At 40.3% G+C, this 24,667-nt stretch overlaps 1 protein-coding gene across 9 annotated transcripts in view; it reads left to right on the plus strand.

Annotated features, from left to right (window-relative positions):
• Positions 1–24,667, plus strand: part of DIP2C (disco interacting protein 2 homolog C) — a 309,412-nt gene that overhangs the window by 135,472 nt on the left and 149,273 nt on the right. Inside the window, exon 1 of one of the 9 annotated variants that reach the window (XM_068174128.1) lies at positions 9,169–9,232. The exons of 7 other annotated variants lie outside the window; for them this stretch is intronic. The gene's annotated coding sequence lies outside the window, so the exon portion shown is untranslated. Of the gene's footprint in view, positions 1–9,168; positions 9,233–17,721; positions 17,774–24,667 lie in introns of those variants that run through there. One more of the 9 variants, XM_068174136.1, reaches the window with a different exon arrangement.

Here is a 24,667-nt window from a genome sequence, read left to right on the forward strand (position 1 = left end):
AACTCCAGTGGCCAGGTAGAACTGGCCTCCAGTTCCCTGTTCGGAGGGTGAGGCTCCCACTGGAGCGCATTCCCACCAGTTTAAGGGAGGAAGAGCAAAGCTCCAGCTGAACTCCTCTGCAGGCTTCCCTGTCTATCAAATCTTAGGGAATGCAGCCTGATGGCTTTTAAATGTGAAGGTCTCTCCTGTGGAGCTGCCAGAGGCAGTCATTGCATACCTCAGACTTCCATGGAGCAGCGTTGTGATGGCTGGGAACCAGCTGGGCTTGTCTCCACATGGGCAAATGTGACAGCCTCACACCCTGGTGTGGGGCACAACGTGGCCCTGCTGGAGTGTCAAGCTGTATAAGATTTAAAAAAAAGGGGGGAGGGGGATTTATTTTTTTCCCCCTCCCAAATAAACATTTCTTAGGCTTTCTGGTTTCAGCTGAAAATAAAGGGGTTTGTTTTTGCTTTCCCCAGCTGGCAGAACACTCTCTGACCAGCTCTACAATTCACACTAAATTGAGTAACACCAGAGTCTTGCCGAATTGGACCAAAACAAAAGTGACTGCCATGAAGTACTGCTTGGTGTGAATTTGAAGCACAAGGATAAACATAAAGGGCTCTTCAGTGACACCTATAATATATTTAAAGAGTTTCCTGTGCAAATTTGCTGCTTTTAAAACTGCTTAAAAACACTAGAGACTCGAATTTTAAATACCAGCGTACCAGTTATATGTGGCACTATGTGAAAATTTATTTTCAAGTTTGGTTGGAAATTGGGTGGTGAAAGCAATGTGTGATGTACAATAAGCCTGTAGTTTTTCAAATATGCGAAGAGCTTGAAGTGGGATTGACTCTGGGAGGAAGCAGGCCAGAAGACTCTGTCAGCACAACCTGTGCACAGGCCACACCAGAAATCCTCAAGTGTTTGCTTTGGCTGTGGAGAGTTGTCACAGCCTCTGGATCTACCCCCAGTTAACACCACCAGCTTTCAGCAAGGAACACGTGGTGCTTCTCTCCACAATTACCTTCCAAAAAACATGTTTCCTAGACTCGAGGAAGGTGCTTTTTCTTGCTTTCAAACCTCATGAATGAGGGGCAGCCTTTTAATTATGCGTACACTCCTTTTCTTTTATATTCACCCCAATGCCTTTAGTGATAACATGTACTTTTAATAGCTGTGTTTTTATGGATTTTTTTACTGTTGTGTGAGCCCTGTCTTTTCTGTGAAGGAGGATACCTGTGCTCTGTCAATGCTGATGCAGGGCAAAAGGGGTGCAGGTGCGAGAGTAGCACAGGTAAAGATGTGTGAAGAGTCCCTTCACCCACCTGGTCATCTGACTTCCTTCCTAAGAGGACATTTCCTCTAAAACATGTATTAAGAATAGTTTCTTTATGTTTGAACCGTGTGAGGTATAAGAGGAAACGTGGTAGTGTGACAGAGGTAATGAGGGTAAGATCTGCTTTGACTTAGTGTTCCTCATTCTGTAGGATTCTGTAGGATTTTTTTGAATTACATTTGAAGGTGACAGTTTAAAACAGGCCAAAAAGGTCAAAAAGCTTACAGGAAAGTAATGAACAAGGGAGTAGAATAAGTATTTTGTAGACTTCTCTTATAAACTACCTATTGCATAGATACTTCTGTCTGTGGAGTACTGCACATGATTGCCTGTGTGGTTCTTTCAGCCCTGGTATGCCTATGTTTTTTCCTTTCTTATAAAAAGGAAGACTTAATAACTACATTGTAATTTCTTTTAATTAATTTATTTTTGAATGGACATGTGCTTTGGAGCATGACTATCTTTGTGGTCAGTAGGAAGAGAAATGAGTCTCACAAGCTGTGCTTGGTAGCAGAAAGAGTAAACTCAATCATCATGTTACTGTAAATATAACTTTTAAGAATATACTTGTGTCGCCCTGATAACACACTTGTTTGCTTATTTACAGACCTAGGCAGACATAAATTGAGCAATGCTGTTCAATACCCAAGGTAAATGTAATAAACATGTGAATAAAAAAGTTGTCTGAAAGAGGGATAGAAATTTGAGAAAAGTGATATATGTGCAAATACAAGAGCATTGTCCTGCTGTAATGAAGTATTGTCATATACAGTGAAGGAATATATTGCTACCACTTTCCCAACAATCTTCTTTCCTAACCAGTCTAGAGACATATATGCAGCTGCCAACTTGATGAAATAAAAATTTGTAATGCTTTTGTATTGTTACTCCAAGGAAAAGCTTTTTATTGCTGCATGGGGAAGAGAGGGCAATAAGTTCTGAGCCACCATTTTAATAATTTTATTTTTCAGTTTAGAAAGCTGTAGATAAATTCTACAGTGTTGCTATCTAAAAAATGCAGACTTGTGCTTTTGAGTGTCACCAGTAAAGCAGTAGGGTGAAAAGAACAAAGAAGATCAAAGAGAAGTGAATTTATTTCAAAGACATCCATAAAAATAGTGGGGTTTTAAAATTTTATTAACAATGACCTGAATTAAGCTTAACTAATTTGGGTCCCAGTCTTGAAAATAATTTCATGCATGTTTAACCTCAATCATGTTTGTTGTCAGCTAATTACCTCTGTTTACAAACTAAGTGTAGAATGTTTGCAAAATGAGCACAATAGATAAATTGATAAAAACCACAGATATGCTAATGTGAAAAATCAGGCAGCCACACAACATATAAATATTATTTCACTTTTTAGCACTTGGAAATTCAAAAGATGTTAATTCTTGTCTTTTCAGCTGCTGTTGAATTTGATAAAACCTCTTTTTCACCTGAAGGAATAAACTAAAAATAATCAAACAACACAACTGAAAGTTGATGGAAGAATACTGAACTTGCATGAACATTGTAGTAAATTATTGAGACCAAGTAGATTTTTGGCTTAAGACAAAATGTTTGGCTTGGCAAGAGTTTTACTGCTACTTGGCTTATTATTGGCTATTTGAATATCTATTACGTTAAAGTATTGAAAATAATTGAAGTACCACCCAAAAAAAGATTAAGTATCACCATGACAATTAACTGCTATAAAGAATTCATAGCAATGTCTAGTAAATCACAGCAATGTAATTTAAAATCCATGGCAGAAATCTTGAGCTGGGACATCTATAATAATATTTAGTTAAATCAGGCTTACACAAGTAAAATTTTAAAGTTGCAGCACTAGATAACCCAGGTGAAAGGCAGGACCAAAGATGGTGATTCTCTTCCATGCATCACCTTCTTGCTAATGGAGAATGGATTTTTTTCTGGGGTGGGGTGTGTACTGTGTGTAAATGCTATAAAGCAAAACAGCAGCTGAAGAACAGAGGCACTGCACGTTTTGCCTTTGAATGACTGACCTCTGTGGAAGTCATGCATGTTAAACTGCAGATGCAGATGCAGGTACTGACCTCTGTGGAAGTCATGCATGTTAAACTGCAAATGCAGGTACAGAGTGCACGTCAAGGTCGCTGCTCAGTGGTGCTGCTGGCACTGCCACACAACTTTGAGAAACCCATGCCTGGCTTTGTATTCATTCCAAATTAGTAACCTGCAAGTTAACTTGTTTTCTATTGGTTTACTTGGTAGGCAAGAGCTGTATTGATGAAAGGACCTTTCACCTGGAAGTGAGTTGGAGATGCTGTTTTAGGTAGACTGTGGTGCAGGCTGTGTCACACATCAGGTGGTTCACAAGGACTTCTGAGTAGAGCCAGCTGAAGAGGTGAACAGCCTTTTCCTGAAAATTAAGCTTTTTCGACTGTGTATATGCTCATCTACTTTGTTTCCTCCTGGAACTGAATAAACACAAATTTAAGTTCTCCCGAGTTTGAAGTTTTTGTATTATTTCAGTACAGAATCCAGACATAGCACAGTTTGAATAAATCAGGTTTGGGCTTGTCAGAAAAGAACTGAAAAACCTTGGTTAGCCTCAGCTCAGTTTTGAGTCCATTAGTGTCAATCCAAATGATGTAAGAGAGGTTTTGGTTGCTGTTGATAAGAATTCCCATGAGTTTTAATTCTGCTGAATTAATGTCTGGTGTATGTGTGAGCTGAATTAAAGCAATCACCTGTTCTTGCTGCATTGCCCTTTCTGTGATGGACTTGCCTCTTAGGTCATGGACCTTTCCCTGCCTCTGTTACCTCTCAAATGGGGAAAGCAAAGCCAACCCTTCCAGGAGAAATGGAAGCAAATACAAGATATGCAAAAATAATTTATTTGGTGTACAAATGGCAGTCTTGGAGTCTTCTTGCTAGTGAAAAGAACAGGTAAAAGCCAAAGGGCAGAAAAGTCATTAGAGAAATTGTGTGTTGATTCCCTAGGTTCTCTCTTAGCTCCTGGAGAAGTTGGGACTCCTCCAACATGACCTGAGCTTTGGGTTATTGGGTTTCAATGCCCATGGTGTTCTTTATCATCTCATTTTCCAATGAGCATGGCATTTGTGACAGTGGGGGATTTTTCTGAGGACAATTTTAGAGGAGAAGATGCTGCAAAGTTTTTCCTGCTCTTCTCCTGACCTGGGCTTTAAACAACACTGCAGGGAAGCAGCTGTGATCCTCATTCACTTCGCTGTGCAACTCCTCCATGCCTGTGTCTGCACTTATTCCATGGTGCACCTCCCAAAAGCTGCAGCTGGTAGGGAGCAGCACTGGCCAAATCCCACCAGTGATATCAGACACCCCTGGTGGGACTAGGAGCCGGTGTTTTCCTTGTTTTCCCCATGCCCTCAGCAAAGGCAGCCGACCTGGGCACGCAGCAAGTTGACTGGGCTTGTCTTTGGGAAAGGTGGTGCTAGCAATGGGCACTCTGGGGCTGTGCCTCATGTGACAGGCAGGGAGAAACCTGTGCTGGCTCACACGGAGCCGTCGCTTTTGGGCAATGAAGGCGGCTTTGTTTCCAAGCAGAAGCTGTTGTTTGTCCAGCCTGTGGCTCGGGGTTGCTCCTCTCCTTGTGTGTGATGGAGGGAGCTTTGTGCTCCTGCTGGGCTGTTTGCATCCCCTGGCAGTCATGCCTTCAGTTACACATGGGCTGTGTAAGCCACAGACCATCCTTCCTGGCTGCAAAAACATCAAATTACACCTCTCCTTTGCTGAAGAGGGGCCATTGTGTTCTGAGCTGGCAAATCACCCAGTTCAAATAAGCTTTAATTTCTCACAGGACCCTATTGTCACGCTGTGGTAAAAGCTGCTGTGGGAAATTTCCATGATAACAGTGCAAATTTATGCTCAATTCTCTCTGGCACTGCCTATGTGGCAAACACCACCAGGAGCAGGGACTGTCCTGCTGTAGCTGTCTGGCCATCTCCTGCTACGTGGTGCTCGGGCTCCTTTGGTCCTCCCTGGCCTGATGGTGGCATTACTTTGTGTCTGTGTGTGCTGGCCTTCTTCCCCCAGGTCACAGGCTGGGAGCATGAGGGCTGCACTGAAGGATGAGCAACAAATTTTGTGTATATGTTCAATACCCTGGCACAAAACAGGACCTGAACCCTGGGTAGTGCTGAGGGAGCAGAACCTGGTGCCTTGTCCCAGGTGCCTGGTGCAAGTGAGCCCTGCCATCCCAGCCATCCCTGCCACTGTGCAGAGCCTGTCAGCTGGCACTGCCGGCGCCATGGCGCAGCCTGTGCCCTCATCTGACCCTGGAATCTGCTGGTCCACAGCCACTGCAGGCACAGGCGCTGCACTAAACTTCCAACTTCATCTGAGTTCCCAGCAGAACAGCCACGTGGGTACGCTCCAGCAGACAGCAGAGGCACGTGGCAGGGTTTGCCTGGCTCGCTGGGACGCCTTTGCGTGGGGCAAGAGCTCGGTTGTCGCTGTGGGGAAGGGGACCCAGAGCTGCTCCCAGCTCAGTGCTTCAGGGGAAAAGTGACATTTTAGTTTTGAACATCCACTGAAGCAATCTTAGCGCTTCAGGTTGTAAACACATGCACACCGTGCAGGCTTATTTTTTAGTTCCAGTGTGCACTGGTTGAATCTTTTCTCCCTACAAAATTCCTGGGCTTCATTTTGACTCCATGGTCCTCTCTGTCTGCAAAAGGTGCTGGCAGGGCTGCAGTGCTTCACCATGGAAAATTGCATCATGTGTTCCCATTTTAACACTTCATTGCAGTGACTTGTAAGAAGGGTTAATGACTGTCTGAAATACCTTTTTTGTGTTAGATTTTTTTATTAGGTTACAATCTTGTATTTCTGTTTGTTTATTATTATTAGATACTTTTCTATCGAATAGATAAAGGGTCATTTTTATTGCATTGCAATGAAAAGGCAGAAATTGCATGGGCAAAATAACATTTCTGAGACAACTCTGAATCCATAAGCTTCTATTTTAGTCTTACACAGGAATGGGGGAGGTCAAACAATTTCTGAAGTGTCATGTAACTTCATGTTTCTGAAGCCATTGACTTAAGAAAGTTTATTTAAAGCTTTTATTTTTATTACTCATGCAAATGTCTTTCTACAATAACTTCCCATTCTTTTTGATTCAGAGATGCAGAGAAAGGGTGTGAAACCTTTATGTGGTTTCATCTGTTGTTTCTTGGTAGATGTGAGACATTTTGGAAATGCTTTACCATTTTGTTTCTGAAGTGCAGGCTGGAAATCATGCTTCAATGTCTGATAAATGCATGCTCTCCATTTTAAACATTCTAGACAAATCTTTTGTAATATTTTATAGCTTTCTTTTGCCTGCATAAAAACTTAAATGTTCCTGGCTGTAACCTTGTTCCTGCTTTCTGGCATATTTTTGTTAAAATCTTAAATCCAGTGCAGCCTGGAAAATCACTCACTTTCTTACCAGGAAAACCCAGGACTGTGCTTTTAGGTTTCTGTCTTTATTTTACAAAATCAAACTCTTTTGAACTTGGTCATAGTTGTAGTTTTCATTTCACTTAGTTGTCCTCCCCCTCTGTGACTTGTGTTTTATGATTTCAAGTAAAATGTAAAAGAGATTGGCAAACAAAATTGAACGAAGCTATATATTCTAAAAATATTAGAAATCCTCTTTTTTCATAGTTCTGCTCTCCGCAGCTCACAGTGTGGGCACAGGCAGCCAGATACAGAGATACTTGAACTCGTGCTCCATGTGCAGGAATAGAGTGCATTTGCAGGGGAAAGCGAAGGCTTGTGGATCTCCAGGAGGTGAAAAAGCCATGCCAGTGGATTGTGTAAAGCAACAAGGGGAGAATTCTTCTCCATGTCATAGTTGCATTCTTCTGCACTCCTTGCAGGACTCCAAATGCCTGCTTGAGGTAGTGGTACCTTCCTCAGTGTTGGCTGCTCAAACCCCAATATAAATTCTTACCAGTTTTCTAAATTCTTTGTTCTAAGCAGCATGCTTTGCCTTCATCATACATGGGACTACCTTTGCCAGCCTTCCTGTGTGTGAGCATTTCAAAGGCAGAGTGGGACTTATCCTGAGCCCTCTTGGGGCTCAGCAGGGAGGAGAGAGTTAATTGTATTTCACTACCTTTTTTCCTTCTTCTTTATGTTCCAATCTTCTGACAAGTCCCTTGGGTTATTTTCCCTCCAGAGTGGCCATTCTCCCTGTCCCATAGGTGTGCTTTCAGAGGTGCTGCCATGGATAGAGAATTTCTCTGCAGACTTCAAAGGGTCTTTTAGAAGCCTCTTGAAAGTTAACCACTTGGTCTCTTTTACAACAGACTTAAAATCCTTTATGATTGGCTCAGCTGGTTTTTATTTTTTTTTTTTTTAGTGGGAGGAAACAAGGGCACAGACAGGGTAAACATCTAGTGCTAGTAAAACCTGCAGATAATTCAACTTCCACTATTATCCTATCAGTCTATTTATGCATTCAGCAGAGGTGATTATAGTGTTAAAAACTCTCATTTGATTGTCCTCCCAGCTTCGGTCATGCATGGAGAATGCAACCACCTCCATTTCATGCTGATGAAGTCTTCACATCAGCCCGTGTTTTATGTATCTGCAAATCCCTACAATCAAGGCAATTAAAGATGAGCTGCACTTTCAAGATCCTTTGCAGGGTGACCTGTCACAGCCGCCACACTGACAGCGGCTGAAGCTGTCATGTGCTCTAGTGACTGGGAGAGTCACATGGGAAATGTTGTTTTCTAATTGAAAACTCATTTCTCTGAATTAGAACTGCAGTTCAAAAGATTTCTCGTGCTAACTGGTGCATGTGTCTCACCTTCACAAGTCTTTGTTTCGTGGATTAAATCGACTTCCTTCAGTTGATGGTTGCATAGGAAATATTTTTTTTCCTGGAATACCTTTTTTTAAATTGAAAACTCAAGTAGGTCATACACAGCTTAGTGTTTAGAATGCTTATATATATATTTAAAAATGCACTAAATAATTTAGTTGTGAGGTAAGATGAAACACAAGATGTCAGGGGAAAAAAATCTCATTACCTGCAGTGTCATCTGTGGAAGCTTTGAATTGCTTGTCTTTTAAATTACTATCTTGCAGCTTCAAGAATATGTTCATATATAGAATGAAAATACCTGCTAGTTTAGATTGCAGATAAAGTGTGTGATTTACATGCTTTAATTTATATTCTCCTTCATTTGCCAGAGATACCCATGCTAGTGCTTTGCATACATAAACAAAAATCAGACAAATGGAGCAGGAATTCCTGTGCCCAACTTGAATGATTTGTCTACTTGCTTAATGAAACAACTGGGCCCAAAATGACATGTATAGCATATGTCCCTTCAACTCTCCACTTCTTGGAAGACTGAAAGTTTGAATTACATCATCTCCAAGGAGAAGGGAGAAATTATTTGCTCTTGGAAAAAACCTGGCGAAAACAGACTGCTGTTTGTTCTTTCTCCTTAAACTGTGTCCTGGCAGTTTGACATCAATGTCCACAGAGCCACCTGTCTTTCTTTTCACTATTGACCTCATACATGCTGACTGATAAGGAGAGATGATGAAAGAGGGCTGAGGTGACAATGTTCTTGTGCACTCCAGATAGTACTTGAGATGCAATTAGCAGTGATTCAGCTGGGGGCTGCAGGCTTCTTGATGAGACTGGCTTGTCAATGGCAGTTGATCTTTATCCATTTGAAGGAGAATATGAGCCAGTGCAGACAGCATCTTCTGCACTGTGCCCAAGGCTGGAAGCAGATTTGGTAGAGCAGAGAAGCCAGGAGATCTGAGAACTCCACCACAAGAGCTGTAGTGCCTTGCTGGAACCATTCATCTCAGCAGCACAGCCTGTCTGTGCTGCATCACCCACTACCTGTGGATGGATAATTAGGGGAAAAACCCAGCACAAGTTGGGTATAATGTTCCTCTGTCCTTCACAGAGCCTCCTAGTTTCTAAAGTGAGAGGCATAAGTTTTAATGTCTGGTCCAACATGTGTCTGGACCTTCTTTTTCTGTAGATCCCTTTTTGCAGCTAATCTTACTGTTGCTCTGTAGAGCGTGCTGGAGCAGTCAGTTCCATATGGGAGTGATGTGCCAGGTAGAAAAGGACTGCTTTATTCAATTTCTTTTAAATCTGCTGCTCAATAGTTATCTTGGGGTATCTATTTCTCCTATTTTATTAAAAGAGAAACCATTGTATTGCCATGTATCTGCTATTTATGATTATATGGAAATCTATTCTGTCTCCTGGAGGGAACACGTTTTCATAGACTTTCAATATACAGAAGTGTTTCAACAGATCTGTTCACCCTCACTGTCTGCCTGATACATCCTCTTTAAGGTGAGGTGACTCTCACTAAGTGCACTGCAGGATGGGGCTCACTATGAATTTAAATGATGATGTAGGTTTGAGGTTCTCCAGTCTCTACTAATGATTGCTGCTATCTGTTTGCCTTTGGCCTCTGGTTATTTTCAATTATATTTCACAGGGTTAATCCAAATAATTCACACATTTTTTATCTCCTTAAACTGCAGTAGGTATGTTATTGCATAAAAGAGATGAGTAAAGATGATTTTTCCTATTGTTTTAATATTTTGTTGTCTGACTGTGATGTTTACCACATCTCAGTATTTAACATTACTCTCTATGGAGGAGATGATTGAATACAACCTCTTGGGACAGATTCTTTCTTCTTTTCTTCAGACAAGATGTGAATATCACAAATGTATTTGCTCCTATAGCTTTTCCTGGACAAAAACATGAGTGAGCTGGTAATGATATGCAACTAACCTTGCCAGGACTACAGTAAAGCATTGTCAGGTATTAATCAAAATGATCATGTAGATCATAAAGATAGTCAGGGAGCTGGATGAATTGTCAGCCTTTGTACTTAAAAGATACGTACAATCTCAGCCCAGCCAAAGTGAACAGGTGTTTTTCAACTGCCTTTTTTACACATACAGAATAAGCTGTTTGTGTAGCCTGGTGACCTATGAAAGCAAGAAAAAGAGAATGCAGAATCTATTTAATCATCAGAAGGGAAAAAAATCATCATGTTCTTAAAGATTTTCTACTTTTTTTAAAGGGTAGTTTGATATTATGGGTAATACACAACCTGGAGATCTGCATTCAGTTCTCACTGCTGCCTAGCTGACTTCTGGCGAGTCACATTTATTTTATTTCCTCATGTACTAAAGTAAGTACAACAAAAGGATATGGTGCCATGATGCTGTTGGTAATTACTCTTTTATTACATAGAAGTTTTGCATTGAGATGTTGCTACTGTCTTATACAGAATAGCAATGCAAGTGATCCTGCACAGTGGCCTCAATCTGAAGGGGACAAGGGCTACTGCATATCTTATCTGAATGATATGTGGGTAGATGGGTGTGTGGAACCTGTCATTTCCATGGCTTTTGCAATATTGATACGTGGTATGTGATTTGAGAAACCATCTCATCTAAGCTGCATCCCCATGCCACATAGCAGGACCTATACATGCATGCAGATAGGAAACAGGTGAAATACTTCCTGTGTTAGTTGCTTTAGGAAGGCAAAATCTCAGATGCTGTTGCTTCGTAAAGTTGTCCTTCTCTAGTATTGCTTTCTGAAATGAATATATATTTATAATTACTTGTAGTGTAGTTTTCTTCTTTAAGGAATAATTTATTTGGTTTTTAATTTTTTCTGATTTTCTCTTTTCTTTCTTTGGAACACAAAAAAGGAAGATGTATGTAAAGCAGTGGCTTGCCATCAACTTGCCTGAGGTTGGGTGCTAGAGAGGTGGGAGTCTGGGGATAAATCACCTTCCTTGATTTTCTTCTTATGAGATAAAGTTGTGATGAGTAACAAGTCAAAGCCTTCTGCACCAATGACCAAGGATTTCTTAGATGGGTTTGTGAAATATGTGGAAATGTGTCTGTTCACTATTCAGTGTTTCAATTACTTTATTTTATGTTTAGTAAATGCATCCATCTTAAATGCTGAATGTAATGAGAACAAAACACTTCTATTGTTAGTAAATGTGGGAGGGGAGTTAGAGCATTTCCCGTGTGTCATGCTGTGGTAAAACTCAGAGTGTAAATCTCAGTATTCACTCTGGAACTGCAACTAGAATGCAGTAGTAATTTCTGTTTTTTTAGAAAGAATAACATAAAATTGTATAGAGAGATTTACACAGGAGAACTCATTCACATCACAAAATTAAGTCACATTTTCCAAGCATGTTAGCATTTATTTCTGTGAGAGCAAATTACAGATGCAAGTAACTACACAACAGTACTCAGAAAGCTGAGCTTTCAGCAGCTTTTTTTTTTTTTGAGTCCATATTGGGATTGCTGCTTGCAAGAAACAGAGACAGTGGCTGAAAGAAGAGGAAGTGTAATACTGTATTAGGTTTGTATAAATGAGAACACAGGCAGCCTGCATGTTGTCCAATGTAACACTGCTTTGCAACCTTGAATTTTCCTGAACAATAGAGGAAGAGTGTTGTTTGCTGAGGTTCACAGATCTGCAATCCATCTTCTTCACTCTTCTGAACTCTCTACCCATGGAGCTCTTTTTTTCTTAGCCACAACCAGAGACTTCGTCCTGTGTCTTGATCCTTGCATCCTGTACTTGAGAAGGGAGCAGCAGCAGAGTTGTGCTCTTAATGTCTTTCAGGGACCTTGTTGCTGTCTAAAACTTTGTGGTAACGGGAAGAGGAGGAGCAGGCACTGATCTCTTCTCTGTGGTGACAGTGACAGGACTTCAAAGGAATGGCCTGAAGTTGTGTCACGGGAGGTTTAGGTTGGATATTAGGAAAAGGTTCTTCCCCCAGAGGGTGGTTGGGAACAGGCTTCCCAGGGCAGTGGTCCCAGCACCAGCCTGACAGAGCTCAAGAAGTGTTTGGACTATGCTCTCAGGCACAGGGTGTGACTCCTAGGATGTCCTGTGCAGGGCTGTGAGTTGGACTTCATGATCCTTGTGGGTCCTTTCCCATTTAGGATACTCTGTGATTCTGTGGTTGCCTCTCTCAGCAGGGCCTAGGGTACAGCAGGAGTAGGCTGAAAGTTCAGCCTGTAGCTGAAAGAGAGCAGGTTAAGGCTAAAAGGAGGATCTGTAGGTAGTCCAAGTGCCATTTGGGTGCCAAGGTTATATCTGGGTTCCCCATGTCCCTCTTCCCTCCCTGTTCTAAAACACAAAGGAATTTTGTTCAATTTTTGAGTTTGCTACGGCTCTATATTTTTGGCTTGCTCAATGTCTTCACAAATGTACCCGCGACTTCCCATTATTGTTTTACTTATTTCCAGTTATTATGAGTAATGTATTAATTGATTATGTATTCATATACTTATTTTTTATTTAAAATGAATGTATAATGAATATATATTCTATTGTTCTGTTATGTTCCACTCATTTCAGATAGTGCAGCCCATAGCTTTGCAGGAGCCTGCATCCCAACTTTTTCCAGAATCTGTTAGTCCTGTGTTGGTGGGGTAGCCAGATAACTAAAGTAGCTTACTTACCTGAGAATCTTTCTAGAATTGACCAGTGAGATTTGCTGGAGACTGTGTAAACACTCTTGGTGGGAGCAGTACCTGCTGAATCCATTGCTGAAGATCCACCAGTGTGTTAGCAATGCCCTGCATTCACTGTGTGCTAGGGCTCTTGCTTTAGGAGGGAGGTGAAGGGCAGAAAGCGTCCCAAGGCACTCAGGTTGCTGAGGTGCAGCTTCCTGTGGAAGCCTCATGGTTGAAAGCAGTGCCTGCCTGCAAGTTTGGGTGTGGAAATCCCGTGTAAACCATAGTAATAACATCTCTGGGACCCACAGAGGCTCCATCAGTGACTTGCCAAACTCTTAAATGAAAGCCACCAGTGCCATTTTCTGTAGGACAAAGAGATAACGTCAAGAAGAGAGGACTCTGTGAAGTTGTGGGTGGTATAGTCCTGAAAAAAGTGCCTTGAATTGACCCTGATGGGAAAGAGAATTCACAAAATGACAATGTTTTGGAGGAGGAAAGACAGTAGTGAGCTTCAAACAAATCCGTGATACTCTTTGGCAAACAAAATTGCTGAACTGAATTTCAGGGATGCATGTGTGGGTTTTACGTACGTAAGTCAAGGCCTGTGCCCCACTCTGTAATCTTCAGTTGTAGTGTTAAATACTTTGGTTGTATTAGGGCAGTGATTTCCCTTGAGAAATAAAGGACACTTTGTGTACCCCCTTCTGATCATGCATAGCAGGCATCCTTAATGTCTTACATCTTTTCCTGGCTGGTGTCCTCCTGGCCTCCTATGAAAGAAATTAAATAAGCCCCTTGATATGCTGTGAGAAAGAGAGCAAGCACTGCTGCAGCACATCTGATAGTCCCTACATGTGCAAGCAGAAGGGAACCATGGCCCTGGTGTACCTGGACAAAACATGGCTTGTCTTTCTCTGAGGCCATGGCAAAGGTCATTCATCTGTCACATGGAAAAACAATTGTGATTGCTCTCCAGTGACTTCGTGGATATGGTAAAAATGAATTCACTCACCTTTTTGATTAGGTGACCAAAAGACAAATAAGCTGAGCTGTTTTTTCCCCCTGTAATTTCTTCATACATATGTATGCAGAGTGCAACTTCTGGAATAAACCATTATGCAGTGCCTGACTTTGCAAAAACTTGTGATTCTTAAAGGGGCTATTTGACATACAGCTTGCAGAGGTTAAAGAGTAAAAAATGTATACACAGCCTGATGTATACAATTCTGGGCAAGTGTTTTTTCATGGTGGAGGTATAAATGCTTGTTATTACGCATTATTGATATTCCAGTGGTATTTAGAAGCTACAGAGAAAAGTGCTGTTCCAGCACTGTGTGTCCTAATATGCTCTGATAGTGTACCTGAAACTACAGAACAGGTCAGCACTACACAATGATGGTTTCTGGGTCAGAACTAGTCAGTTTTGTAAATTAATGTAATTTGAAAGAAAGGCATTTCTTAAGAGCTGTTAGCCTTACATAAGCCCTTTTGGCAAATGGGACCTTAACCTAATAAAAAAACTGTAGTCAGTATATATTTTTAAAAATTTTTACTTGCATCTTCGTTGTCCATGTTCCTTCCCTTAGTCAACTTTTAGAAGACTGGCTCACTGGTAAGCAAAGATGCTTGCAGAGCTACTCCTGAATTTGCCCAGATGTTTAAGAGCAAGGGCCAGTCTTACCTGGACATACCTGTAGAGTACCTACAATCATAACCCAAGTTAGAGCTTTAGTGTGCTCTGGTATTTTGAGCCCACGCAGAATTTATGAGCCTAAAGAGTTAGTGGTTGTATGTTGTATCATAATTTTGTGCAAAAGAAGTCTCAGATACCTTTACATAAGGCATGTGCCTAAATACCAGTGTAAATTCAAGTTGAAAAAGGAAGGACTTTATTCCTCCAGGTTATTGAGATGGGTACTGATTTCACTTTGGCACTCATTGATAACACTGGCATTTGATTTGTTAAGTAATCCTGTACTCATGCAGAACTCTATTCAACAGAATAGGAGCTAGCCATGTCTAAAGAAATCAGCAAATATTTTGGGTGTTGAGGCTTGACTACATTCCCTTTCAGATTTAAAAGGAAGGTATCCTGGGATTGTTTCTTCCAGCTTCCTAAACAAAAAGTAAATTGATAGTCACTGGGGGGAAGATGTGCTATTAGTGAGATTTGGACTGCTACATTTTTCTCTCTAGTTTCAGCTCTTGATTCTCTCTAGTTTCAGTCACTGCTATTTTTATTTTATATATGTGTGTGTGTGTACATATATATATATATATACACATATATATACACAGTTTCAAAGACATAAAGAAAAGGAAACTGCATGTGAATATAAGATTTAAAATCACAAGCCACTAAGGTATTTAGAAATATTTATTCAGTAGCTACTACCTTAATCACTTTTTGGAGAGAAGTTGTAGGGGAGGGGGTAGTAAGAGTGTGGTGCATATGATGTTATTTTTCTTTTTGAAAGATTTGGAACAGATTCCTAACAAGAAAGAAGTGGAAAGGGGATTCTTTCTTTTGTTAGCTAAAGCCTTCTTTCTAACTTGGAGGAAGCAAAAATACATATTTGTCTTCATAATCCCTTCAACCCTCTTACTCTCCTGGGTTTAATATTCTCAAATGAGATAGGCTTAGACTGACGTGGATGTTCAAACCTTTCTGCATCAATCCAGAGAGCATTCTGGGGCAGCATAATTTTGATTGGGAAGAACCAGAGAAGTTGTGCTATCCTGGAAAAAATGTGGTATTTACATCAGTAAGTAACTAGGCAGCTAAGTAAAAAAAGAGGGGAAATACAAAGTAGAAAAAATCCAACAGAAATACTCAGTCCTAATGATGACACAATGATTGATGGTACTGAAATTGCAAGCATTATAATGAAAGCTTTTAGCAATATAGAAATAAATTATGCATATAATATTTTTTTTGTTTGGATGTATGAAGTACTCCAAACATGTTCACTGTGCAATATATGGGTTTTTATTTATCTTTTAAACCTCTGACCTTGGACCACCTTACTGTAAAAGCAGATCTGTTGAGTTTCCTCAGTTTAACATAGCTAATCTCTATGTTTGGAAGCTGGTAAGAGTTTGTAAAACTGGTTCTGGGATAAAGGTGTGTATTCAGAGTTTTCAAGATGGAAACAGTTGGGTTAGAAGAGAGATGCAAACATGGGTGTCGGTAGTTGGGCAGCACTGCACAGGACTGGCAGCTGGAAGCTGTGGACTGGGAGCAGTGGGAAGCCCCAGGCTGGAGCATGATCCAGGTGTTTCTCCCTTCACAACCCACTGCCTTGCCTTACCCACAGGGGAACTGGCCTGTCACTGTGGTACAGTGGGATGAGAATGATGAACAGCATGGAAAAAAACTGCATCTAAAAAGTCTTGAAAATCTGGAATTAATTATCTTACAAGGAGGAACTGATAAAAGTGTGTCAAATAATGCTGCAGAGAAGGTGTGTCATGAACTTTTCATGGCAGAGGATAGGGAGATATTTAAATAACTTAAAACTTGGCAAATTTACACTGAGTGTAATTACATTGTGGAATTAATTCTTCATTGAAACTCACTGGAGCCAAGACTTCAGCAAGATTCAAAACAGGGTTCCAGTTTTCCTCTGAGCTGTGGCAGTGGTTTTTGCAATGTCGTGCTCTGAGGTTTAGGTAAATCTCTAATAGCTTTGATATAATGACACTGTGAGGAGAAAGAGTGGATTATTGACATTTTCTTTGAAAATTTTTGCCTTACTATGTCCTCTAAGTAACTGTATGGGCTGAGAGACAGGAAAGAGCATTGGAAGGGTGACCAGTTCCTCCAGTGTGACTGTTCCTCCGTTTTTGAGACTGGATGGGATCCAGTGCAATCATTCCTGTGTATCTTACACTTTTCTGTCCATGAAAATTAGTGTCTTCAGACATCCAAAGCATGGCATTATTAGAGAACTAGCAGAAGCCTTACTTGCCTTCAGGAAGACACAAAGAAGATGCATCTTTCCATCTTAAATGTACAGGTTTTCAGATACCACTCATTATTTTAATTATGTAACTATGGTGGGGATCTCCTTTTAGTTAAAGAAAGTTTCTGATTATGCTGTCCTTGATTGAATTATAAAAACGAAGATTGCAGTGAAAACTGAGATGTTCAGATGGTGAAGTCAGCTTTGCAGTGCTACCATGGCAGGAAGTCATGCAGTAGTGATTACATCAGATGGAAATGGTGAGGAATTCCTGTGGGCCAGACAGTGAAACTTCCAAATTGTGTGCAGAGGGGAGCAGTTGCAAGGTCTGGTGTCAACCTTGTTGCAACCTTGGTGTCAATTTAGGTGATCCAGGAGGCTGTTAGGATAAGCAGTACATGAGATTGCAGATAATTAATAAATGCAAATAAAAAAAACCAAACTTATAAACCTTGTGAACATTAGGCAGCAAGGGGGTGATTGGAGACCTTTGCAATGCAGCTTCAGGGTCTGCAAGTCTGAGTGAGGCTGCCCAGTGCTCAGGTAGTGTGTGGACACCAAGATGTGGACACCTGTGAAGCAGAGCTGAGCAGCTGATTATTTTCAAGGCAGAAAAGAATGCAGATAAGAATGAAGATCTCTGAAAATGAGATTGTGGCACAGCCTTGCATCATCAGTGTCCATTGGAAAGAAGAGAGGAATGAGGAAAATATCAAGTCTGGGTAAGAAATAAGCAGAAGAAAATTGAGGCATGGTTTGTGCCTGGTGTTTCAGGTTTATCAAGTTACTTCTTAAGCATCACCTGGTCCAGCAGCTGCTCTGGATGATGTAGTGCTCTGCCCATGTGGGTTTACAGTCAGAGCTCTGTTTGGATGTGTGGGTCTGCTTGTGTAGGACAGTGAGCAATGGTGGCCTTCAGCAGATAGATCATCTGTGCTTTTGTCAGGTTTAAGTGGACAGGTGTCCACCCACGTGGGGCACTCAGGTCAGCTGCATTTGTGGGCCGAACTCTTGCCCAAGGACACAACTGCAGGACTGAGGATCTTGGCTGGCAGTACAAGGCCAAGGGCTGATAGCTGATGTGTGATGCTGGTCACATGCATTTCTGTCCAAGCAAGCTAGGTGGATGTGCTATCTGAATTAGGCTGAAAATTCAGTGTTTTGTGTATATTTGTGTAAATCCTACTTTAAGTCTTGATTTCTTAGTTTCTTAAAAGATGGCTATCTTCCCAGGCTCTGCTAGTCCTATTTCCCAGCTAAGACTTAATAACAGATTATTAAATCAAGTCTCTTGTTTTTCTGCATGTTAAGTAATCTTTATTGGCACTTCCAAAGTACAGCTGTTTTATAAATGTAAAAGCAGATGGAGTGCTGGGTTTTGTAAGGTGTATTTTGGTGTTCCTTCGGTCCTCAGGCTGGCATGTTTGCCAGTTTACCTATGGATCCAGAAAATAAATAAGCCACAAGGGGAATTCCTGCAAACCAGCGAATTAACAAACATTTGCAATAATAATTAGCTACTTTTCACCATGTGACAATTGGAGAACAAGAGCAGAAGAGTATATTTTGACCTGTTGATACAAACCTGCATGGGCTTTCTCAAAAACTTCTAAACCACCAGCCCTGTCTGTGAAAGCCAAACTTAAGAGCTGAAACTTGTCATCGTGGGAAATGGCCTTTGCAAACGCCTGCCTGTTAGAAAAGCAGTGCTGGTTTTGGCTTCTAGCACAGGTGAAAATAAACACTCCTCAGTAAAATTTTGCTTGCTTTTATTTTAGTAAGTATAGCTATGATTTAATTCCAGCTTCTTTTTGAAAAGAACTCTATATTGCAGGAAAGACTGTAACAAGGATGTGAAATTAGTGGCTTCTTTTGGGTTGAAATACTTTATTATTTTTTGAAATCTGAGGGAAAAGGCTACAGAAATCACAGAATAACCTCATTAACGTATGAAATAAATCATGAACTCAGAACTGAGGAGAAAAAGAAAATGTTTGCACATCTGGCTTACCACAGCAAATTTCCATATCTTGATCAGGAGAAGTTGGAAGCTGGGAATGGAGAAAAAGAGGGATGAGAGTATGAAGATCTGATTTTCCAGCTGCATGCAAGTGTGTGCCCTGGACCTAGCAGAGGCTTGCAGATTTCCAAGTATTTCACAGGCTCTGGAGGGTAATAATTCCTATGAGAACAGCTGCTCTGTGCCAACATCAGTATGAGCTGTCACATTCGGTCTGTAATAATGTTACAGACCTTTAGGAGCCTTCAGAGGTGAACAACAGCAGGGAAAAAATTGGAATTGTCAAATATTGTGAAACATGTGGAGAACAGGGACATCGATTGTGTCTTGAGGTAACTGAAGGTATGCAACAATTTTTCCTTTCAAGTTGTTTTGCAGGCTTTAAGAGGGTAGGATCTGAGTCAGCCTTTGGGAAATAGGAGTCCTTGAGTCAAAGGATGCACATTTCCAGTGCTTCATAAACACTTTGCCCACATAACAGGAGAACAGCGAGGTGCTTTTGGGCTTTTCTGTTCCTTTAGTAACATGCTAGGAATGGAGTTGAGTAATCAAATGATGTTAATTCATCTTGCTGTTTGATACCCTTGTGGAACGGAGTGGGAAAATGACATGAATGCATTTTAGGTTATTTCTCTTGAAAGTGGAATTTCAGTACTCTGGTTCATGCAGAAGTACCCTAGTGACAATTTTAAATGTAGTTTTTTTGCTTTAAAAAGATGAAGTGATCTGGTGTCTTAATAACAGGAATTGCAGTTCATGTATTGCAAAGGCCTTTAAATAGCTGCTTGTTTTGTCATATCTGGCTGTTGGATCAAATAGACTGTCAACAAAATGTATTTTAACATATCAGCCTAAATTGCATTTGCAGGCTATAAAATAAGGATTAATTTTTCTGATTTCTTGAGACCAGAGACAGATTTCATTTACTCTACATTAGCAGGATAGGTAGATAATTTTGCTCTGCATATGTTTTCCTTAGTTTTTAGGCCCAGATTTGCTTAAAAATCTGAGCTGGGTTTTCTTTGAACTGCATATTAATAGAAATGAGTGTTTAATTTTTTCATGCTAGCAGGAAAGTAAATACTTCCAGGAACTGCAGTTTGGGAAGCCTTTGTCTTTTTAGAAACAGTTTGTGTAACAGTTATTATATATTAATAACAGTGGAAGAAAAATTTGCTGAAATAGGCAACTAGATAATATCAGCACTGGAATGCTAAAAGCAAAAATTAAAGACAGGGAGGTAAATTTAAACTTGAAAAAACACAACCTGAATTATCTTTGATAAGATAGGTTTTACAAAACTGACTGATCTTTTGCTTTTTGAGGTAGTTCACTTTTTTTAGACAAATGAAGTTTGTCTAACAAGGAACCTGGAAAACCACTGGTATAGGATTAAAAGGAAAATAAATATTTCAAGTTGAAAAGCTTGAGATCAGTGAAAAAATTCCCCCAGAATGGTAAAGAGGATGCTCTAGCATCTTGGAATAAAAAAAAAAAATGAGTACAGCTGAATTTAGTTCCAGATGAGACTCAGTTCTTTCTGAGAGCCTTTGACAAGCTCTTCTGCAGTACATGGGACCCAGACGTTGCCATGTACTTGTCTGACACCTTTTAAGACCTCCTGAAGGATAAGGTTGGTAAAATGGGAGGTAACTTTTTTCTCAAAGAGAGCAGTGAGGTTTGTGAACAAAACCATAGTCCTTCTCTCCACAATGCTTCTTCAGGGAAGGCATCACTTCCAGGTTGCTCTGTTCACTCCCCAAGCAGCCTCTGTGGTCTCTCTCACCAGTCAGCAGATCACCACTGGCCTTCAGTGGGACAGAGCTAGAATGCAGATGGTCTGCTTTGGGGCTGGTGTGAAGTACTGAGACACAAAATTATGAACGAATTTCCTTGGAAAGATGGTGCCAGTATTTATGAACTGTGGTATTACAGTTCAGAAATTCCTGGGTGTGGTGTCCTCTGTGTCTAGCAGTAATATCAGAGTTATTTTTCAACTGTGTGAGAAGTAGAACAAGAGTAACACCATTTTGCACCTGCTTCGGATTATTTGGACTGTGGAATGTGCATCAGAGGATTCATAAAATGTACCTGAATGCAACCTCCTGCTGTGTCTAGGTTGTAAGTGCTTTTCTGCTTAGTGAAACTGTGTTCCCAGGTGAAATAACACAAGGGTCCATTGCAGGCAGCATAGCAAGAACCTAATGGAACATCAAGAGGAAATACAGTAGAAAGAGGTGTGGGCTTTTCTAAATTTATGTGACTTACTCTATGCTTTGGACCATGTCCAGCCTGTCTCACAAAAATAAAACTGGAGAAGATGCCTTCATGTATAAGGGTACGTGTAAAAGCAAATAAAACTAAACTTCCTTTCTCCTCTAGATTTGCAGCAACATCTTGCCTCTTAGGTAAATCCATCAATGGCCATCTTTCAGTTCTAAGAAGGGAACTGTAAATGAGGTCGTTTTATTTTGCACAGAATAGTTAAAAATCTGCTGAGACAGAGAGGATGTGAGGAATTATTCAATGTTGTTGCTAGAATTCCCATCACTCAGAGCAAGGGTGTTCACTCTGATCGGCTGTTCTTGCCTAGCAGGATGTTGGACTATGCAATTGAGGAGGTTGTTCCTTTTGGATGATTCTGAAATGAATGCGTTTCTATACTTTTGGGGGCTTTTTTGGAAGGAAACAAGTTATTTTACTGTTGTTGGAAAGCTTGAGAAAAGAACTGGAGTTACTGGGGACTACAATGAAGGCGGTGGGGGTGTGGGTTAGATTGTTGAGAGAATTGCTTATGAGGGCTTGGAGATGTTTGGAGGCTTCCTTGAGCGTTGCATTGTTCACATTAATTACCCTTGGGCACTTTGAGCTTAGGAGAGCATTGGTTCTCAGCTCTTGGGAGTGGAAAAGCAGATGATGGATGTATCAGGCTTTTGTGAACAACAGGCATTTATGATCCTTGACTGCTTGCAACAAAGTTTGTGATTGTACAGGAAATAACTTATTTACTGAATTCAGTAAACTAAACACCATCATTAGGGAAAAAACTAAACACCACCATCAGGAATCGGAATGTGAATATTGCCATGGAAGATGTTTATGTTTTCTTCGTAATTTTTTTTAATTCTTCCAAGTCGTGTGTGTCATGTAGCGAAACATGGTGCACTGAAATTGTAGAACAGGTTTTTGAGCTCAGTGATCTCCCAGATGATACATTTTTAAAAACTTTATGGTCACTCAGCATAGTTGTCATGGTAATTCCAGTCCCTGTTGACAACTACTTAAAACTCCTCAATACTCTTCCACAACCATCCATGGTCTTAAAATTGTTTAAAAAGGGAAAATTCCTGTTTCAGCTTTCCCATGGTAGTTAAGGTATCTGTGCTTTTCTCTCTTTGCATCCAGCTGTCAAAGTATGTGGAAATTTGCATTTGCATGAAGAGGTTTTTGGTATTTTTCCCCCAGAAGAGGTTCTATTTTTACAAAAACTGTGGGAAGAGATTTGGATATTTTGGCATTCTAATACTACAGTACAACTGCTCTAAATACCTATTTTTAAAATCAACATAATGTCTTTAACCCTCATTAGGGTAAAATAATATTATTTTAGATTTTGTAGATAGAATCAGTTCTATTATTGACTAGCATAACTAATACCAAATACAAAAGCTTTATGGTGATCTCAAGTCAATAGGGAGAATGTGGCAATACATCAGGTAAAAGCAGTTTTGTTTTTTTTTCCAGCATATGAAAACAGGAGTTCAATATTCCTGTTCTGAATTGAAATTTGGGATGAGATTTGAAGTCATACTGGGATGCATCAGTATACTGGGAGCAAAATTATGGATGAAGGATTTAGAAATCTGTTGGTTTTTGAAATATTTATGTTTTCTTCCAAGAAGATTAACCCATTTGCACTATTTTGGTTCACTTAGTAATGTCAAAGGTAGTGAAAAGATGGCTAAAAGCACAAGGTTGCAAGCAGGAGAATTATTTTCATAGGCTACTTCCTGGAGAAGTGATAAAAATAAGAAATTTCACTCTTAACGAATTTTCCCATTCTGCTTTGATATTGCAGGTTTTTCCTTGTGAAAAGCCTTGAACATATTTTTCTACCCAGAGGAGCAAATATGCACACAGACTTGTTTGGATATGTATTCTCAATTTTGTTTCATACATCTATTATATGTTCCTCCTTTAGGATTTCTCCTCCTCCTTCTCCTGCTGTATTTTTTTTTCCAAGGCATTTTCAGGGCTGGGAAAAAATCAGGACACAAATTTGCAGTACGCAGCGCGGCATTTATGGAAATGTCTGATTTGCTGTGAACTGTAAATTCTAAATAATGATAAGTGGAATTACTGCTGTAATTATCTTTCTGTAGGGAACATTTCTAACTTGAAATATAAAGCCTGCCTATTAAATAACATTTATCAGGAATGTTTCCTTAGGCATAGATTTCAGAATTGTATTTTATTTTTATCTTGAGCAAGATCTGACTCTGCACCGTTTGTTGGAGTCAGGGAGAATAACTAGAACAGGCAAATGCCTCATAGGCAACAGCAAAGCCAGTGGAGAGATGAAAGATGAGCTTCCAGCAGCTGTAGAAAGGATATACACTTCAAGGGTGCCCTATAAGCCTTATAAAGCAATAAAGGAAGGAAAACAACATTATGAAGGGTCCTAACAGTCATAAAATTCCAAAAATGGCAAGGGTTGCTTTCATTATATAAAGTGTTCGTTAAAGCTTTAAATAATGAAATAAACCCTTGACACTGAGAATGGAAACCTTCACTGTTCCACCAGCCTCTGTTTACTTTACAATAATCCAGGCCATAAAAGTAGTGCCGCGTAAATTCCCCGTTCCGGGGGAGCTCCGGGATGCCCGAGGACCACACAGCTCCCCGGCTTCCAAGGGGTCTCAGCAGCTTGCCTGGCTCCTGGCCCCGTGCCACCCTGCTGGCAGACACTGCTGCACCCCAGCCCAGCCAGCCCAGAGAAAGTCTGAGTCACAAAATCCCTGGGATTGTTTTAATTGGCTTAAATTAGGTGTTTCGGGGTTCCTCTGGGGGGATTTCCCCCTCGCCTCCAGTTTTTTTTTTTCCTTTCTTTTGAAGCCCAGGAGTATTTTGGGTATTGGAAAAATGTCCTGAAGACTTTGGGACCAGAAAGTAAGTGGGGAAACTCATTAAGGGTCTTCTGGGGTTCAAGGTGGAGATACTAAAAAACGGCTTCCATACAAATTTATTTGCTGCTCACTTACTACTTTAAAACAGTAGAATTGGAATTAAAGCTAAGCACTTGGCAGGTTATGCAGCAGGTCATTAATTTCTCTATCAAAAAAATGGGAAGAAAGTATTTATTTTGAATAGGAATATATTCCAAACTCAGAAGACCTTGAATCTCTTATTTAAGCCCTGTTAAAATAGTTTGCCTTCTCTGTTAATAGCATAATCTGTTTAAATATTTTCTCCTGAATTAGAACCAGCTTTAGGAAACATTATAAGCTTCACATTGTAAGTACACATGGAACACTCTTCCTTATCTTTCACTGAAATTCAGCCATTTTCTGCTTTGCTTGCAACAAACAGGAACAAAATGTACCCTTGGGGGGAAAAGGGAATTCAGATATAGGTGGGTAAAATTGTCACCTTTAAAAAAAAAAAATGGAAAGCTTTAACTTTAAGCTACAGCATAATCGCCTTAAAGGCACTTGAGCAGTTCTGTAATTTATAACACTGGTTGCAGTGAAAGTGTGGGATCCCATTAATTTTTCTGCCCACTGCCAGAGTTTGCCATTTGTTTCTTCATCCTAGTTCTGAGCAGTTTTCTAAGATGATGCTGTAGTTGAACATCATTTT

The sequence above is a fragment of the Anomalospiza imberbis genome, chromosome 1 (assembly GCF_031753505.1).
Source record: "Anomalospiza imberbis isolate Cuckoo-Finch-1a 21T00152 chromosome 1, ASM3175350v1, whole genome shotgun sequence".
NCBI lineage: Eukaryota > Metazoa > Chordata > Aves > Passeriformes > Viduidae > Anomalospiza > Anomalospiza imberbis.